Below are 21,657 nucleotides of genomic sequence, written 5' to 3'. Positions count from 1 at the left end.
AAAAAACAGGAATTCCAGCCCCAAATAGTACAAAATGAAACTCCCAAATTGTCCTTATAATGGATATTCTTAGGATAATAGCTGTGTAGCAAACCTAGAAGAGCAACTGGTCCAAACTGAAGCAAACTGAGGGCTCCAACCAAAAATATGCAATTGAGAGCTTACTTACTATTTATTAACATATTTAAAAGATATTTATGCTTAATGATCGATAAAGACAAAAGGAAACAAACAAATAAACAAGGCACCATGAACTCCAGGAAAGGCAACAGGTTGTATAAGAGAACTGTGACCATGTTGTACTATGTTACCAAATTCCATTGAAAGGATAGGAAAAAGAGGTATGTAGGTGTGTCTGAGTGTGTATATGCCTGTGTGTTCTGGTCAATCGGAATAAATGTCTGTGAGAAAGTTGTCCTCATCATTCATATAGAAAGCAAATAGATAATATAAAAAATAGAAAAATACAAAGAAATAACAGTTTATAGAAGTTATTTAGAAATACGGAATTGACAGAAAAAATGTGTAAAGTTTCAGGTGATTAGGTCAGGGTACAAAGAATCAGATGTAAAAGGAATTAGGGCAGGAGATAACTTTTTTTTCTTTTGAAGTTTAATATTACTATCTGACTTAAAATCATGTATATGTTGGACATTGGTAGAAAAAAAGGCTTTGTGATAGTCTAAGACAGAGTAGGTCTAGGTCTTAGTCTTATTTCATGGTTTGTTGTATGACTTTTGGACAAGACAAACAGATTCTGCCTGCCAAAAGACAAAAATAATGACAGTCAGTATTGAGGTTTTAGCTGAGAATGGAAGAAAAAATAAATTTTTACTGATACCAAACTACCAAATTACCAAATTTTGTAGTTTTTGCCAGTGCTGCTCAGCTGCTCCAGCATCAGGCATTTATCTAAGTTTGGAAGTTGACTGTACTATTTGATTTAACTATGTGTACATGTTACCTTGAAAAAAATAATTTTTAAAAGAACTGTTCTAAATGGAATGAATTACAAGAGATGGTGAGTGAGTCTGCAATATCTATGGTGACCATACATTCCATTTTGTGCAGAAAACTCTCAGGTTCTACCTGTAGTCCCAGCATAATTTTTCACAGTGCCCACTTTTATTCACAAAAGTATTACAATTTGGATTATACATTATAGTTTCTCTACCAGTACATGTAGGGGATAGAGAGTCTAGACAGCTATTTAACAGGACTATTTTCCCAGGGGTTAGTGCATAAAATAGGAAGTTGGATTAAGTAACCAGTAAGGTATTTTCCAACTCTAAACTTCTAGGATTCTGATTCTTTTACTGGACAAATATAATTCATATGGAAGGCAAAAAGATGCTCTGCTGCTTCTATTGGCATAAAATTCAAAACCATCTGTCTGCCAACTATTCATATCAACCACTACCCACCAGCCTTAAGTCATCCCAGGCTCCTCCCCCAATGCAAGAATTTACCACTCAACATCCCAGATGCTTTTGGCTTATCTCTGACAGAGACATTAAAGTTTACCAAATATTCCTTTTGCTCTCCTGTATTTTCCAGTCCCTTCATGTTGAGCAACATTACATGACTAGTTCTGGCCAACTAAATGTGTGTAGAAGGGCACGTACCACTTCTATGGTGAGGTGATGAAAAGCCCCTGTGTCATTCCCCACTTCCTTACTTTTGCCATGAGAATCATGAAGGCCAATGTGCCAAATGATGCAGCCATAAGATGCCATCAGTCTGGGTCCCTGAGTGACTGGAGTAGAGCTCTCCATGCTGAACAGGATTGGAAAGGTAGTTGAAGGAAGAAACAAATGCTAGTTGTGTTTAGACATTAAGATGGGGACAGGGAGGAATCTGTTATCACAGCATTGCCTAGCCCAACCTGACATGCTCTCACTGACAGCCATCTCCAAATTCTTTGCCAAGTGGCTAAGGTTGCCTTTAGTCTCTCTGCTGCCAAGTAATATATATATCTATAAATACAGTTTCTGTCTAAAGAAGTAGATAAAGAAAGCCACTTGAGGAGTCATTTATTCTAAGAGAAATGAACAGAACATCTAGTTGTGCTGATCTCCATAGAAAAAGTAATGTGAGACCTGACCATATCTCCTCCTGAGACCAGATGCTCAGGTATGTTTAGAGCATAGTCTCATCTCAGTTTGTAACAAATGAAGGTGACCTTTAGGTCTATGACTAGTTTTTTACAGATGAGTTTTATACACAGCTGTTTCTTTGTTTTCCTTATATTTTTTCAACTTAGCATTTCCTGAGAAGAAATTATGGGAAATGTCTCAGGTTGAAAGTCATAGTTTCTTTTCTCAAGGAGATCAAAGTCTAATAGGGAGGTAGAAAACTAGTCACTTAAATACAATATAAGGTGGAATCAAGTCAGTGTTGTTTTGGACATGTGTGCTCTGAAGGAGTGAATGATTCAAGAAGTCTGTGTTAACTTTCAATTAGCAATAATCGCGCCTCAGATAAACCTCATTGGCTACGATACTGCCACTGCGCAAAGCTAAGAAGTCTGTGTTAACTTTCAATAGTTTTACCGAAGTACAGCTTTTATCAAAACAGTATTTAATGCCCTTGACAAAGACTTGAAGGAGTAAATGTATATGCATTCAAGATAAATTTGGTCAAGATCTCAGAATTGTTATAATATGCCATAAAGATCGATGATCTGGCCCTAGAGGTAGGACCCAAAGCTTTCTACGAAAGGCTACTGGAAGAACCTGGCATGCCTCACACATATTACCAGTCTTAAACTATGCTATCCATGTCTGCTCTTGTCCTGGGAATGGATGCTGCTTCAAATATCTTTATAGTAGAATTAAGTTGACTGATGCACCTTCTGTGGTAAAATCAAACACGGAAAAAAGTTTAATACTAGAAATTGAATCCCAAGTTGAGGATACCTAATCATAAGTACTAACTCTACATCACCCTGACTCTCACTTTTTCTTCAAGGGTGTGATTTAACACTTTGGCCCTCCAAAACACTTTCTCTTGGTTTCTCCTTAACATAACTGAGAAAGATCAGATTTTTTTCAAAGAAAAAAATCATTTTTTTAAAATACTAAGGGAATTTTTAAGAGCCGAGATGCCCTTCAACAGACAGATGGATAAAGAAGATGTGGTCCATATATACAATGGAATATTACTCAGCCATCAGAAAGGATGAATACCCAACTTTTACAGCAACATGGATGGGACTGGGGGAGATTATGCTAAGTGAAATAAGTCAAGCAGAGAAAGTCAATTATCATATGGTTTCACTTATTTGTAGAACATAAGGAATAGCATGGAGGACATTAGGAGAAGGAAGGGAAAAATGAAGGGGTGGGAAATTGAGGGGAGAGATGAACCATGAGAGACTCTGGACTCTGAGAAACAAACAGAGGATTTTAGAGGGGAGGGGTGTGGGAGGATGGGTCAGCCCAGTTATGGGTATTAAGGAGAGCATGTACTGCATGGAGCACTGGGTGTTATACGAAAACAATGAATTGTGGATCACCACATCAAAAACTAATGATGTATTGTATGGTGACTAACATAACATAATAAAATTAAATTAAAAAATAAATAAATAATAAATATTTTTTAAAAAGTAAAAAAAAAAAAAACAACATAAATAGTACAACACACAAAAAGGACACAGTTCAGTGTATATAGACCCCACATACTCCATCTGCTGTCTTGCTCTAAAGAGCTGGTTGACACAACCTTGCAGGACCTTGCCTTGATTCCTTCTTTACCTTATGACTACTGTGTTATCTTATTTTCATCAACCTACCACCCAAAGATTCTCCCTGGACACACTAATAACATCCATTGTATGGAGAGAGAGAGAGAGAAGGAGAGACAGAAAGAGAGAGACAAAGAGAGATAGACAGACAAGAAATTGATTCCCCCTATATTGACTAGTTATTAAAATCCCTTCACTCAAATCTGGCTTTCTGGCTTCTAGGCTGAATCATACTCTTCTCTCTCCCTGGTAAATGACCTCACAGATGATATTCTACCCTTACATAAAGGCTGTATTCCCAGCCAAATACAGATATAACACTACCCAAATGAAGTATCCATACACCTATATTTAAATATATTTAGAGAGTAACAAGGCAGGTATGGAGGGAAATGGCATTTCATCATATACAATGTTTCTCAAAGTGTAGTTCCAGAATTATATATAGAAGAACCTCTTGCAAAATGAAAATTCCTGTGTACTACAAAAGATTACAGAGTCAATGTTGGGATGAAACCCATAAATCTGCATCTTTATAACACACCAGATGATTCTTATGTAACTGAAAGTTCGAGAGTCCCTCGAATAAAGAATCAGGCAGGGGCACCTGGGTGGCTCAGTCATTAAGCATTTGCCTTCGGCTCAGGTCATGGTCCTAGGGTCCTGGGATGGAGCCCCACATCAGGCTCCCTGCTCAGCAGGAAGCCTGCTTCTCTCTCTCCCACTCCCCCTGCTTGAGTTCCCTCTCTCGCTGTGTCTCTCTCTCAAATAAATAAATGAAATCTTTAAAAAACATTAAAAAAAGAATCAGGCAAAATTAGATTATTAAATTCAGATTATGTTAACACAAAACACCTATTATGTGCCCTGAAGTATGCAATATGCTTTTACATACATGAACTCCTATCAACTTTACAGCAGCCCTGTCAAAAAGGTCTCATTTTGCTCTCAAGAAAATGGAGACATAGAGAAATAAAGTGATTTCCCAAGGCTATGGAGCTACTAGAGGCAGTTCCTAGAGTTAAAGTTTAAAGGGTAATGTGCTAGACTTAAAAAGAAGTGTGGGAGGAGGATGGGGAAATCAAGGAGTAGTAATTACTTAGACTCTGGAGCCAGCGTTGGCTGTATTAAAATCCCAGTTCTATCACTTCTAGCTCTGTGACCTTGTGAAAGTTCTTGAATGCTTCTGTACCTCAGCTTCTGAACTGTAAAATGGGGATAAGATCAAAACCATCCTCATAACTTTAAATGCATTAATATGAGTGAGGTACTTAGAGTAATACTCAGCATGTAGTAAGCTGTATATAAGTGGTAGCTATTATTATTATATTGCTTCATTTGTAATTGTGTACATTAGCTTCAGATCTCCTTCAGCAACAATTGCTATATCCAGAGACCTGACCTCCTGCTTCTCCACCACCAGCCTCCCTAAGGAACTGCTCACCATCAGTATATAAAATCTCAAGGTTTCTTAAAAAAAAAACACAAACTTATGGCCTGCCAGATTCTCCATAATTAGAACATGTTTGCTTACTAAAAGCAGCAGCAGAGTTTGGTGTTCTAAGCATCACTAAACTCCTTATGGTAGAATCTTGAGAATGTTTCATAGAACTGACATATAAGCAAGCACCTGCACAATGGATAGGTGGGGAAAGGTGAAAGGGCATCACATACAAAATGCAATTATAACTGCTTTTTCCTCCACCCCATCTGGGTAAGGGGGAGTTGGAGAATGGTTCATAATAGAAGCCATGCCTCTACACTTCTTCCTAATGGCAGAGGTTGGTACATCATGCAGAAAGAGCACTGGAAAGGAAGATTGGCCAGGGAAGGCAGTGCCTATTTTTCTCTACAGAACTAAAGCAGGACACATATATGCCCCATCATCCCATGCTGCTAACCCAGCTCCCCAAAGGATATGAAACTTCATAATTCAAATAACTACTTTCACAACAGCAAGGCATAGCTCCACCCAACTCAAATAGACATGCTCCAAGTTGCTGATGCCCAATAAGGGGCTGTTCTTCCTGGAAGAAACTTCAGGTAATGCCTATTTGCTTTTATCCCTTAGAGCCAAAAATTCAGAATCTTCACATTCCAGGGTTGGAAGGAACTTCAAAGATTATGCAGCTGAGAGGTCAAGTAAGATAAGGAGAGATTAACCATTGGCTAAGAAGCAATAGATGCTCAATAAATATTCATATATTTAAACTAAAGTGAATTACAGTGGGCTATCAGGCTTAGGAACACTACTTTGATAAAGAATGAGATGGGACTATAACACATTAAGACTATTTTTTGTTGGTTACTAAAGTGGATCCTCTTCCATCTGATTGTAATAATTCTCCAAATGAGATTGACAAAGCCTCAAATATAATATCATAAAGTCCTTTCAGTGTTCTAAGATGAAATTCACCTGTGCTATGAGCTGAATTTATTTATTTGTTGTCCATCTTCTCTTGGAAGGTAAATCTTTCTCTAAAAATTGTACTCTAGTTTTTTTTTGCAATGAGGGCACTGGTGGCATCTGGAGTAGGACAATTCTCTATCATATAACATCTTGCAATTTGAAGGACTTTTAGCATATCTAGGTCCTGCCTACTAAATGCCAGCAGCATGTTCCCCTCCTTCAGTTATTGTGTAACCAAAGAACCCCCATACACAATAACAAACACTCATTAGTGGAAAAGTACCTCTCCTGGTTGAGACTCAATCTATCATTTCCAGTTCGATGACTCTTTTGCTTTCTGTCTGACATCTGTTATCTTTACACCAGATGTTCCAAATTGTGTAGCTGATAAAGGCAACCTCAGGGATAATTTAGGTAGTGAAAATGAAGGGTGTGTATAGAGATGGTTTATTGCTGTTGGATTTTTGTTTTCTGTTTTAGGAGAGAGACAATCGGGAGTTGGATTTGGGACATGAATCTCAGTGGAGATGCTAAGTAGTTGGAAATATACCTGTTAGGAAAGGCGTTAAGGCTGGAGATATGTGTTGTCACCATAAAGATCATATTTAAAGTCATTGAGAAGACCACCTAGGAAGAGAATAGATCAACATAAGGGGTCTTAGGACTGATCCTAGAGGTACCCCAATATTTGAAAGGCAGGAAAGGAAATGAATGACAGAAACTGAGGGTGGCCAATGAGGCAGGAGAATAATTAAGAGAGAATGGGGTAACAGAAGCCAGGGGAAGGTAGAATTTCAAGAAGGAAAGGAAAATGAAGTTTCAGATGCTTCTGAAAAATCGGATATGATGAAGAATGAGACTTGACCATTAGATTTGATAAAGTTCTTTGGCAAACTTGACAAGTTTCAGTGCGGTGATGAAATTGAAAATCTGACTGCAATGGATTTATGAAAGAATGGAAGAGAAAGGGGAAACAGCAAGTATAGAAAACTCTTCTGAGAAAATGTGCTCTAAAGAGAAGTAAAGACATACTTAAGGAATCAGAAGGGAAATGTGTGGTCCAAGGAGTTGTTTTTAGTATTTTTAAGATAGAAGGTATTGCATCATGTTTGTCAACAGATGCAAATAATTCAGTAGAAAAGGAAATATTAGTGATGCAAGAGAGAAGTGAAACTTACTGGAGTGCTGTATAAGTGGAGGGATTAACATTAGAAGTGCACACAGTTCAAAGAAATAGGAGTAAGGCAGGTTATATGAGTACAGATAATGAGAGGTAAATGAAGTAGTGGGAGCATGAAAAAACCATCCAACAAAAAGTTAAACTGTTTAATTAAAATACAAACTTTGCAATAGTTGGCCTATCTGCAGCTTTGAGAAAGGTCATTGATAACTAGAGGTGACTCTGACACTGCTATAAAAAATAAACTTTTCTCCACCATTTAATGGGACTGGGATGAATGGCTGACCTGGTTTTTAACAGAAAGAGTAAAGTGTTTAATAAATCACTAAGATTTTAGGAAAATATTTAGAAAGCAACTTTGCCCCCATCATGGCCATGTCTCCAGCAATATGGCTTACAAAATAAAAATTCTAACATGCCCTCAATCCTGTCAATAACATCTCCCTGAACCAAGTTCTGTGCCAAGCCAGGGGTTTGAAAGTAAAAAAGAAAGGCTAGGAAAGGAAAATTGAGACAAAGGCAATCTACTCCCTAATGTATCAGCTCCATCTGAGCTTGTATTCTAGCAGAGAAAATAACACAAATACAAGAACAACTCATTTAGGATGAATGACTTACATACTAGGAGATTTATCACCCTTTTTTGGCTGAACCTCCACCTAGAGTATTAAACATTCACCCCTGGATATCCAGGCACAGTGGGAAGAGATCTGATTTAAAAGAAAATAGCATCAACAAATAAAGACCAAATTTCTCCCAGTCTCTCCAACTCTCTCTTTGGTCTCTCAAAATTATTTGCATATGCCCAGTTCTTCCAAGTTCCCAGTGAGTAGTACTCAATATAACTCATAGCCTCTGAAAGTAAAGACTTCTTCATGGTATTTCACTGCTGGCATGTTCAACTCCCATGTCATAGGCATAGTCTCATTACTGGACAGAACCAATCACAAATCTCCCTTCAATAATAAATTAGTCATCATTATCAGGCTCAGATAAATTTGTGTCTTCTCTTTGTTGGTCTACTCAGGTCTACTCTGAACAGTTTTACTCAGTTAATGTCTGCTCACAATTAAACAGGGTGTCAAGTCTTTACCAGAGAATTCTTTATATCCACAGGGGAACTTCCCAGGTCTATTTCTGCTATCTCTAGTATCTAGCCTGTTCTAGTGACTTCTCTCTCCCAACTCCCTGTCCTTAATGAAAAACATATTGAGTCCAGTTCTAAAAGTGACATTGTATCTCTCCTTCCATCACATCATGATAAGGTAATATGACTCCTTCACACTTATTGACACAAGACTGCTGGTGAAAGAGACCTATTGTCAACCCAAAGGAACCATTATAAAATAAAAATCTCTAATCTATGTTACAACTCACAAGTTTTGACAAGTACCATGAAATAAACACCATGACAAGCACATGAAGAAGTATTATAGGAACATAAATATGGTAACCATTGCTGATGACTGGGAAAGGTTGAGAAGCCTTCATGGGAAAGGTGTCCCTGCATAATAGACAAAAATTAAGGGGTGCCTGGGTAACTCAATTAGTTGGGCATCCAGCTCTTGGTTTCAGCTCAGGTTGTGATCTGAGTCATGGGATCAAGCCCCACATGGGGAGGGAGTCCATGCTCAGTGGGGAGTCTGCTTGAAGTTCTTCTCCCTCTGCCCCTCCCTCTATTTGCTTTTTCTCTCTCTAAAATAAATAAGTAAATCTTTAAAAAAAAACACAAAAATTAAATAATCCATGATAAAAGGGAAAAAGATATTCACAAAAGAAGGGGGAAGTATACAGAAATATAAATTTGCAAGCAACAGTCCAGTTTGCCATAAATAAATAGATATAGCAGATAAGTTGATAAAAGATAGATGGGGTGGTCACATGACTAGAATATTTGAAAGCCAGGAAATTGAATTTGGACTTTAAACCACACTGATAACATTACAGAACAGAGCTTACTATCATTATTTTATGGTAAGAAGCATTATGTTATAGTGTAAGGCACAAAAGGTCTAAGATTCATTCACTCTTGGTTCTATCTCTAGCTATCTGTGTGAACATGAGCAATTTATTTAACTCAGTTTATCCCACATATATATGAAGGAGTTAGACTGAATGGTCTTTAAAGGCCCATTTCTTGACACAATATGATTGGAAAGGTCTAACCTATTTCCCTCGGTCAAGCCTATATGTGACATCTATCTGCAGCCTATATTAAAGAGTTTTACTAAAGGCTTTAAGCTAATAACTTTGTGTTATCAAGAAAAAAATCTTTGAAAATAATATCTTAGAAGTACTCCCAACCAACATTGGCTGTAAAAGATTATCTGTAAAAAGAAGAAGTAAATTAAATTAGTTCAAAAACAACAATGTACTGTATGGTGACTAATATAACATAATAAAATTAAATTAAATTTAAAAAATTAGTTCTGGTTCCATACAAATTTTAGGATTATTCGTTCCATTTCTCTGAAAAAAGTTGATGGTATTTTGATAGGAATTGCATTAAATGTGTAGATTGCTCTAGGTAGCATTGACATCTTCACAATATTTGTTCTTCCAGTCCATGAGCATGGAACGTTTTTCCATTTCTTTGTGTCTTCCTCAATTTCTTTCATGAGTATTTTATAGTTTTCTGAGTACAGATTCTTTGCCTCTTTGGTTAGATTTATTCCTAGGTATCTTATGGTTTTGGGTGCAATTGTAAATGGGATCGACTCCTTGATTTCTCTTTCTTCTGTCTTGTTATTGGTGTATAGAAATGCAACTGATTTCTGTGCATTGATTTTATATCCTGCCACATTACTGAATTCCTGTATAAATTCTAGCAGTTTTGACTTCATCAAGATAAAAAGCTCTTGTACAGCAAAGGAAACAGTCAACAAAACCAAAAGACAACCGACTGAATGGGAGAAGATATTTGCAAATGATATATCAGATAAAGGGCTAGTATTCAAAATCTATAAAAAACTTATCAAATTCAACACCAAAAGAACAAATGATCCAGTCAAGAAATGGGGAGAAGACATGAACAAACATTTTTCCAAAGAAGACATCCAAATGGCCAACAGACACATGAAAAAGTACTCAACATCGCTCAGCATCAGGGAAATCCAAATCAAAACCTCAATGAGATACCACCTCACACCAGTCAGAATGGCTAAAATTAAAAGTCAGGAAACAACAGATGTTGGTGAGGATGTAGAGAAAGGGGAACCCTCCTACACTGTTGGTGGGAATGCAAGCTGGTACAGCCTATCAGGGAAACAGTGTGGAGGTTTCTCAAAAAGTTAAAAATAGAGCTACCCTATGACCCAGCTATTGCACTACTGGGTATTTACCCCAAAGATACAAAGGTAGTGATCTGAAGGGGTACATGCACCCCAATGTTTATAGCAGCAATGTCCACAATACCAAACTATGGAAAGAGCCAAGATGTCCATCAACAGATGAATGGATTAAGAAGATGTGGTATATATATACAATGGAATATTATGCAGCCATCAAAAAACCCCCGAAATCTTGCCATTTGCAATGACGTGGATGGAACTAGAGGGTATTATGCTAAGCAAAATAAGTCAATCAGAGAAAGACATGTATCATATGATCTCACTGATATGAGGAATTCTTAATCTCAGTAAACAAACAGGGTTGCTGGAGTGGTGGGGGGGATGGGGTGGGTGGGTGCTAGACATTGGGGAGGGTATGTGCTATGGTGAGCACTGTGAATTGTGTAAGACTGATGAATCACAGACCTGTACCTCTGAAACAAATAATACATTATATGTTTTAAAAAGAGAGGGGGCGGAGATAGTAGGAAGGGAAAAATGAAGGGGGGGAGGGTCAGAGGGGGAGACAAACCATGAGAGACTATGGATTCTGAGGAAAAAAACTGAGGGTTCTAGAGGGGAGGGAGTGGGGGAATGGGTTAGCCTGGCGATGGGTATTAAAGAGGGCATGTATTGCATGGAGCATTGTGTTATAGGCAAACAATGAATCATGGAACACTACAGCAAAAACTAATGATGTAATGTATGGTGATTAACATAACATAATAAAATTTAAAAAAATAGTTCAACATTTTGAAACTAGGTGACAATTATTTTATAAAACAAAGAAACACACACACAAACAGGAAATATCTGCTGCCTCCTTGTAACTCAGAAAAAGCGGAAAGAATGGTCCAGTGGGAAAAGGGATGCAAAAGAGGCCAATATTAGAGAGATAATGTGGATTTCTAACTTGATACTATGAAATGAGCTCTATTATTTACCTCCTTGAAGGTCCAAATGCCCATTGAAATAATAGAAAAATATAAAGAAAATAATACATTACAATGAAAAACTACAAATAGAGGGAGAACAAGATGGCGGAGGAGTAGGAGACATGGATTTCGTCTGGTCTCAGGAATTCAGCTGGATAGGGATCAAACCATTCTGAACACCTACGAACTCAACAGGAGATCGAAGAAAAGAATAGCAACAACTCTCTGAACAGAAAAGCGACCACTTTCTGGAAGGTAGGACGTGCGGAGAAGTGAATCCGAGGCGATATTCAGGAGGATAGACGGCGGGGGAGGGGGCCTCCATCCGCCGCTTCTGGCAAGTGCTAGAGCCGCAGAGCACAAAATCGGAACTTTTAGAAGTCGGCAACGATGAGGGACGTCGCTCCAGTGGCTAAGCGAGGGGTGGAACCCTGGGGGGACAGTGTGGTCTCAGGAACCTCGGGATCACAGAAAGACCGGGGGTGCAAAGTGCAGCAGAGCTCCCAGGTATCAGAGCAGGGAAGCCGGCTGCAGAGACGGAGCCGAGGCGCGGGATCTCAGCTCGGGGTTGCCATAAACCATGATCCGCGGCACAGTTGGGCCACTGATACTCCAGCTGGGACCCAACAAGTGGCAGATCCGGGGAGACTCCCCTTCCTCCCCCAGGAGTGGCACAGGAGCGCACCTCAGGGATCTGCTGGGTTTGGAGACTCCACACTGAGTCAGGTGGCAGAGACAGAAATGCTCGGTCACAGGTCGGATGAGCACAGAGTACGGCTGGAGACCAAGGAGACAGGAGACAGAGTGATTCACTGTTTTTCTCTGGAGGCGCACTGAGGAGTGGGGCCCCAAGTTTTCGGCTCCTCTGGGGCAGAGATTGGGAGGCCACCATTTTCACTCTCGTCCTCCAAAGCTGTACAGAAAGCTGGAAGGGAAAAAAAGCTCCTGAGAGCAAACCTGAGCAGATTACTTAGTCCGGACCCAGCAAGGGCGGGGCAATTCCGCCTCCGGCAAAGACGTTTGGGAACCATGGCAACAGGCCCCTCCCCCAGAAGATCAGCAAGAACAGCCAGCCAAGACCAAGTTTACCGATCAATGAGAATGGCAGCCCTCCAGCGCTAGGAGAATACTGCACATAGAATCCATGGCTTTTTTACCATGATTCTTTAGTCTTTCAAAGTTAATTTTTTTTTAACTGTCTTTTTATTTGGATTTTTCTTTTTCCCTTTTTCAACCAACATCTTATCCCTTTTTTAAAAAACATTTTTATTTTTCATTTTTAGAGTCATATTCTACCCCTTCATAGTAGTTACCCTTATTTTTGGCATATATATATGTATATATATATATATATATATACGTTGTTATCTCTTTAAAATTTTGAGATACAGTTTCTTCTAACAGATCAAAATATACCCTAAATCTCTAGTGTATAACTTTGTTCTAGTCTCCTGCCTGTTCATATTGTATCCCTTTTTTTCTTTTTTTTTAAATCCTCTGCTTTCTTTTTTCAAACTTCTCAATTCCTTTTATAAAATTTTTTATAATTTTCATCTTTACATTCATATTCCATCCCTTCATTGTATCAACCCTTATTTTTGTACATATAAAAGTTTTTCTTTCCTTAAAGTTTTGGGAGACATTCCTCTAACAAAGCAAAATACCCCCAAAATCTAGAGTGTGGCACTGATCTATGCACCAGCCTGATCATATTTGATCATATTCTGTTTCTTTGGTTCTGTTTTTTTGTTTTGTTTTGTTTTATTCTGTTTTTGTTTGTTTAATCTTTTTCTTTTTTTTTCTTATATTTTTCGTTTTTCTTTCGTTCCCTTTCATTTCCCCCGGTTTCCGGTCTTTTCTGATTTGTTTAGAGTATATTTTCTGGGGACGTGGTTACCCTGTTAACATTTTGTTCTCTCATTCATCTATTCTCCTCTGAACGAAATGACAAGATGGAAAAAAATCACCTCAACAAAAAGAACAAGAGGTAGTGCCAGCTGCCAGGGACCTACTCGATATGGACATTAGTATGATGTCGGACCTAGAGTTCAGAATCATGATTTGAAAGATACTAGCTGGGCTTGAAAGAAGCATGGAAGTTATTAGAGAAACCCTTCTGGAGAAATAAAAGAACTAAAATCTAACCAAGTCGAAATCAAAAAGGCTATTAATGAGGTGCAATAAAAAATGGGGGCGCTAACTGCTAGGATAAATGAGGCAGAAGACAAAATCAGTGATATAGAAGAACAAATGATGGAAAGTAAAGTAAAAGTAAAGAAGCTGAGAAAAAGAGAGATAAACAACTACTGGATCATGAAGGCAGAATTCGAGACATAAGCAATACCATAAGATGAAACAACATTAGAATAATTGGGATCCAGAAGAAGAAAAAAGAGAGAGAGGGGCAGAAGGTATATTGGAGCAAATTATAACAGAGAACTTCCCTAATGTGGGGAAGGAAACAGGCATCAAAATCCAGGAGGCACAGAGAACCCCTCTCAAAATCAATAAAAATAGGTCAACACCCCGACATCTAACTTGTAAAACTTACAAGTCTCAGCGACAAAGAGAAAATCCTGAAAGCAGCTTGGGAAAAGAGATATGTAACCTACAATGGTAGAAACATTAGATTGTCAATAGTCCTATCCACAGAGACCTGGCAGGCCAGAAAGGACTGGCATGATATATTCAGAGCACTAAATGAGAAAAATATATGCAGCCAAGAATATTATATCCAGCTAGGTTGTCATTGAAAATAGAAGGAGAGATAAAAAGCTTCCAGGACAAACAAAAACTAAAAGAATTTGCAAACACAAAACCAGCCCTACATGAAAAGAAAGGGGTCCTCTAAGGAAAGAGAGAGCTAAAAGCAACACAGACCAGAAAGGAACACGACAATATACAGTAACAGTCACCTTACAAGCAATACAATGGCACTAAATTCATATTTTTCAATGTTACCCTGAATGTAAATGGGCTAAAAGCCCCAATCAAAAGACACAGGCTATGAGATGGGATGAAAAAACAAGACCTATCGATATGCTGTCTGCAAGAGACTCATTTTAGACCCAAAGACACCCCCAGATTGAAAGTGAGGGGGTGGAAAACTATTTACCATGCTAATGGACACCAAAGGAAAGCTGGGGTGGCAATCCTTATATCACAAAAATTAGATTTTAAACCAAAGACTATAATAAGAGATGAGGAAGGACACTACATCATACTTAAAGGGTCTATCCAACAAGAAGATCTAACAATTGTAAATATCAATGCCCCTAACATGGGAGCAGCCAATTATATAAAGCAATTAATAACAAAAGCAAAGAAACACATCGACAACAATACAATAGTAGTGGGGGACTTTAACACCCCCCTCACTGAAATGGACAGATCATCTAAGCAAAAGATCAACAAGGAAATAAAGACTTTAAATGACACATTGGACCAAATGGACTTCACAGACATATTCAGAACAACCATCCCAAAGCAACAGAATACACATTCTTCTCTAGTGTCCATGGAACATTCTCCAGAATAGATCACATCCTAGGTCACAAATCAGGTCTCAACTGGTACCAAAAGACTGGGGTCATTCCCTGCATATTTTCAGACCACAATGCTTTGAAACTAGAACTCAATCACAAGAGGAAAGTCGGAAAGAACTCAAATACATGGAGGTTAAAGAGCATCTTACTAAAGAATGAATGGGTGAACCAGGAAATTAAAGAAGAATTTAAAAAATTCATGAAAACAAATGAAAATGAAAACACAACTGTTCAAAATATTTGGGATGTAGCAAAGGCAGTTGTAAGTGTATAGCAATACAAGCCTTTCTCAAGAAACAAGAAAGGTCTCCAATATACAACCTAACCCTACACCTAAAGGAACTAGAGAAAAAACAGCAAATAAAGCCTAAACACAGCAAGAGAAGAGAAATAATAAAGACCAGAGCAGAAAGCAATGAAATAAAAACCAAAAGAACAGTAGAACAGATCAATGGAACTAGGAGCTGGTTCTTTGAAAGAATTAATAAGATTGATAAACGCCTGGCCAGAAATATCAAAAAGAAAAGAGAAACGACCGAAATCAACAAAATTATGAATGAAAGAGGAGAGATCACAACCAACACCAAGGAAATACAAACAATTATAAGAACATATTATGAGCAACTCTATGCCAGCAAATTAGATAACCTGGAAGAAATGGATGCATTCCTAGAGATATATCAACTACCAAAACTGAACCAGGAAGAAATAGAAAACCTGAACAGACCTATAACCACTAAGGAAATTGAAGCAGTCATCAAAAATCTCCCAACAAACAAAAGCCCAGGGCCAGATGGCTTCCCAGGGGAATTCTACCAAACATTTAAAGAAGAAATAATACCTATTCTTCTGAAACTGTTCCCAAAAATAGAAATGGAAGGAAAACTTCCAAACTCGTTTTATGAGGCCACCATTACCTTGATCCCCAAGCCAGACAAAGACTGCATCAAAAAGGAGAATTGCAGACCAATATCCTTGATGAACATGGATGCAAAAATGCTCACCAAAATACTAGCCAATAGGATCCAACAGTACACTAAAAGGATTATTCACCACGACCAAGTGGGATTTATCCCTGGGCTGCAAGGTTGGTTCAACATCCGCAAATCAATCAATGTGATACAGTACATAAACAAAAGAAAGAACAAGAATCATATGATCCTCTCAATAGATGCAGAAAAAGCATTTGACAAAGTACAGCCTCCTTTCATGATCAAAACTCTTCAGAGTATAGGGATAGAGGGTACATACCTCAATATCATAAAAGCCATCTATGAAAAACCTCAGCAAATATCATTCTCAATGGGGAAAAACTGAGAGCTTTCCTGCTAAGGTAAGGAACGTGGCAGGGATGTCCACTATCACTACTGCTATTCAACATAGTAGTAGAAGTCCTAGCCACAGCAATCAGAAAACAAAAAGAAATAAAAGGCATCCGAATCGGCAAAGAAGAAGTCAAATTCTCACTCTTTGCAGATGATATGATACTTTATGTGGAAAACCCAAAAGACTCCACCCCAAAACTGCTAGAACTCATACAGGAATTCAGTAAAGTGGCAGGATATAAAATCAATGCACAGAAATCAGTGGCATTCATATACATCAACAACAAGATAGAAGAAAGAGAAATTAAGGATTCGATCCCATTTATAATTGCACCCAAAACCATAGGATACCTAGGAATTAAATCTAACCAAGGAGGCAAAGCATCTGTACTCAGAAAGCTATAAAATACTCATGAAAGAAATTGAGGACTACACAAAGAAATGGAAAAACCTTCCATGCTCATGGATTGGAAGAACAAATATTGTGAAGATGTCAATGCTACCTAGAGCAATCTACACATTCAATGCAATCCCCATCAAAATAACATCCGGTTTTTTTTTTTCAGAGAAATGGAACAAATAATCTTAAAATTTGTATGGAATCAGAAAAGACCCCAAATACCCAGAGGAATGTTGAAAAAGAAAAGCGAAGCTGGCGGCATCACAATTCTGGACTCCAGCTCTATTACAAAGCTGTCATCATCAAGACAGTATGGTACTGGCACAAAAACAGACACATAGATCACTGGAACAGAACAGAGAGCCCAGAAATGGACCCTGAACTCTATGGTCAACTCATCTTTGACAAAGCAGGAAAGAATGTCCAATGGAAAAAAGACAGTCTCTTCAACAAATGGTGTTGGGAAAATTGGACAGCCACATGCAGATGAATGAAACTGGACCATTTCCTTACACCACACACAAAAATAGACTCAAAATGGTTGAAAGACCTCAATGTGAGAGAGGAGTCCATCAAAACCCTAAAGGAGAACACAGGCAGCAACTTCTCCGACCTCAGCTGCAGCAACTTCTTCCTGGAAACAGTGCCAAAGTCAAGGGAAGCGAGGGGAAAAATGAACTATTGGGACTTCATCAAGATAAAAAGCTTTTGCACAGCAAAGGAAACCGTCAACAAAACCAAAAGACAACCGACAGAATGGGAGAAAATATTTGCAAATGACATATCAGATAAAGGGCTAGTGTCCAAAATCTATAAAGAACCTATCAAATTCAACACCCAGGGAACAAATGATCCAATCAAGAAATGGACAGAAGACATGAACAGACATTTTTCCGAAGAAGACATCCAAATGGCCAACAGACACATGAAAAAGTGCTCAACATGGCTTGGCATCAGGGAAATCCAAATCAAAACCTCAATGAGATACCACCTCACACCTGTCAGAATGGCTAAAATTAACAAGTCAGAAAAGGACAGATGTTGGCGGGGATTCGGAGAAAAGGGAACCCTCCTACACTGCTGGTGGGAATGCAAGCTGGTGCAACCACTCTGGAAAACAGTATGGAGGTTCCTCAAAAAGTTGAAAATAGAGCTACCATATGATCCAGCAATTGCACTACTGGGTATTTACCCCAAAGATACAAATGTAGGGATCCGAAGGGGTATGTGCACCCTGATGTTTATAGCAGCAATGTCCACAATAGCCAAACCATGGAAAGAGGCAAGATGTCCATCGACAGATGCATGGAGAAAGAAGAAGTGGTATATATATACAATATAATATTATGCAGTCATCAAAAGGAATGAGATCTTGCCATTTGCAGTGACGTGGATGGAACTGGATGGTGTTATGCTGAGCGAAACACGTCAATCAGAGAAAGACATGTATCATATGACCTCACTGATATGAGGAATTATTAATCTCAGGAAACAAACTGAGGGTTGCTGGAGTGGGTGGAGGGTGAGGGATGGGGTGGCTGGGTGATAGACATTGGCGAATGTATGTGCTATGGTGAGCACTGTGAATTGTGCAAGACTGTTGAATCACAGATCTGAACTTCTGAAGCAAATAATGCAATATATGTTAAGAAAAGAAAGGAAGATAGCAGGAAGGGAAGAATGAAGGTGGGGAAATCGGAGGGGGAGATGAACCATGAGTGACGATGAACTCTTACAAACAAACTGAGGGTTCTGGGGGGGGTGGGAGGATGGGTTAGTCTGTTGGTGGGTATTGGGGAGGGCACGTTCTGCATGGAGCACTGGGTGTTATGCACAAACAATGAATCATGGAACACTACATCAAAAACTAAGGATGTAATGTATGGTGTTTAACATAACAATAAAAAATTTAAAAAGAACTACAAATAAAGGAACCATCATTAGAAAAAAAAGCCTGAAGAATTTTTACAAGATAGAAAGCAAGTATAATATTGATGGTAAAACCAGAGCGTAGACTATATGATGTAAAAATAAGAAGAGTAGGGAGACGACTATTGAAGAGGTAAGAAGAAGTTACAAGCAGTGGGGAAGCAAAAGCAGTAAGCATAAGCAGGCATAGAAAAATCATCGTGGTGACAAAATCTTGGAAAAAAACTGAAACAATTTTCTACACCTCCCAACACCAATACAAATACCAAGATATGTATAAGGACTACCTGGATACAGTATTTTGACCCTAGCCTCAGTTATAAGTTTTGAAAATATGGAGTATATTCCATGATGAATTTCTATTATGTGTACTGGGACTACAGTGACATCTCCCAGTATCAACAAAAAATGGGGGGATATGTGGAAATACAGTTCTGAATAGGAGTTCAATACACTAAAGCATTCTATTCCAGGATGGAGACTTCCTTACTTTGGCAATAATAACAATAATGATGATCTCTGGCTTGCCAGGCAGGTTTATAACAAAGTACACTGGAGGGAGGACTATCAGGCCATCCACTCACTTATACACAGGGAAAATTACTCAATCTTCCATTCAGTGGAGAAGCTTATTGAGACAATGTACCCTCCATAACTGCAAAAGAAATCCGTATCAGCTAGTACTGATGAACCAAGACCTTCTTTGGCGAATATAAATAGGCAATCAAGAATCACCAGATACTTGAAGAAAATGGTGATGAAAAACAAGAGAGAAGATGAACAAATTGAACAATTTTTCCCAAGAGAAAGAGATAATTTTTTAGAAAAACTTTAAAATGAGTTTATTTAATAACCTCATAGAAAGTCAACAGGAATTCGAAATAATAAAACAAGAACATGGTGCTATGAACCTGTATCGATCTGATTTCTAATAAATTAAAATACTTGTTAAAGTTTTAAAAATTCAACATAAAAGCAAAGTGGGGGGGGAAGAAGATAGCAAAAGATTAAATTAATGACTTGGAAGACCTAACTAGGATATTCTCCCTGAAATCTTTAAGAAAGGAAAATAATATAACAATCAAGACAAAGACGATAGATGAAGTTGATTATTTGATTAATCCTATAATAATTTAAAATACTCTGCAATTAAAACTTCCCCACAGATAGAGCTTCCACTCAAGATACCTTTGGTGAATTCAATCAAACAATTATAGAAGAAATAAGGCCAATATTACCTAACCTTTTTCTGCAAAGAGAAAATAAGGGAATACTTCAACTCATAAGGGCAACATAACCTTGATACAAAAAACCTGATAAAAATGGTAAGGAAAAGAGAAGTAGAGGTGATACTTACTCATAAATATAGAAGCAAATGTCCTGAACAAAAGGTTAGCAAACTGAATAAAGGAATATACAAAAAAGATTTCAAAACATCATGACCAAGTTAAATCTATTTCAGAAATGCACAGGTGGCTAAAAATTTTCAAATCAGTGTAATTCATCACATTAACAAAATAAAGGAGAAGAATATATAGGTAAATGAAAAGTGTTCAATGATTTTAAAAAGTCTTAAAAACTAGGAATGGATAGGAACTTCTTTAATCTAATGAAGAGTAGCTACAAACAAATCTACAGCAAACATCATAGTTAATATAATCTTAGTAATTTTCCCTCTAAGATCAGGAGGGAGACAAGGATGACAACTATCTCAATTTTTAATCAGCATTGTACTAGGGGTCCTAGCCAATAAAAAAAGAAAGGAAAAAGGAGTACAATCGGAAAGGAAGAAATAAAATCATCATTCTCAGCATAAACGTGTACATATAAAATTCAAAAGAATCTATAAATTATTAGAATAAATATATTTAGCATAGTTTCTGTATTTCTACATATCAGCCATGAAAAATTATAAAATAAAATAAAAATTCTATTTACAATAGCATAAAAACTAAACTAGTTTGGAATAAATCTATCAATAGTTGACCTCAATAGGATATTGCCTTAATTGTGGGGATGAATTAGCTCTAGATTAAAGTCTGTTCTGGACTTGCCTAATAAAGCTGAAAAGCAAGGCTTGAACAGATCAAAAATTTTATAAGTAACTTTATCCCAGAACAAAATGTAAAAATGTTTAAAGGAATACAAAAACAATCCAGCACACAATTTAGAACACAATGTCTGGCATCCAATAAAAATTAGTCAGCATGCAAAAAATAAAAACTATAATCCATTTTAGTTTTGATTTGCATTTCCCCGATGATAGGTGATGATAAGCACCTTTTCATGTGTCTGTTGGCCATCTGTACGTCTTCTTTGGAGAAATATCTGTTCATGACTTTGCCCATTTTTTAATTGAATTATTTGTTTTTTGGGTGTTGTTTTATAAGTTCTTTATATATTTTGGATACCAGCCCTTTATCAGACAATGAGGTATCACCTCACACCTGTCAAAATAGCTAAAGTCAACAACACATGAAACAATAGGTGTTGGTGAGGATGTGAAGAAAAAGAAACTCTCATGTGCTATTGATGGGAATGCAAACTGGTGCAACCACTGGAGAAAACAGTATGGAGGTTCCTCTAAGAGTTACAAACAGATCCAGTAATTGCACTACTGGGTATTTACCCAAAGAATACAAAATCACTAATTCAAAGGGATACGTGCACCCCTATGTTTATAGCAGCATTATTTACAATAGCCAAACCATGGAAGCAGCCCAAGTATCCATCAGCTGAAGAATGGATAAAGAAGAGGTGGTATATATATAAAATGGAATATTATTCAGCAATAAAAAATAAAATCTTGCCATTTACAATGACACAGATGGAGCTAGAGAGTATTATGTAAAGTAA

The 21,657-nt window shown here is 37.7% G+C and overlaps 1 pseudogene; it reads right to left on the bottom strand.

Moving 5' to 3' along the window:
- Positions 1–2,437: 2,437 nt before the first annotated feature.
- LOC113931714 lies at positions 2,438–2,520 on the bottom strand (annotated as a pseudogene).
- Between the last annotated feature and the right edge of the window lie 19,137 nt (positions 2,521–21,657).

Source organism: Zalophus californianus, chromosome X, assembly GCF_009762305.2.
Source record: "Zalophus californianus isolate mZalCal1 chromosome X, mZalCal1.pri.v2, whole genome shotgun sequence".
Taxonomy (NCBI): Eukaryota; Metazoa; Chordata; class Mammalia; order Carnivora; family Otariidae; genus Zalophus; species Zalophus californianus.
The sequence above is the reverse complement of the archived record's forward strand: the minus strand, read 5'-3'. Positions and strand labels throughout refer to the sequence as shown.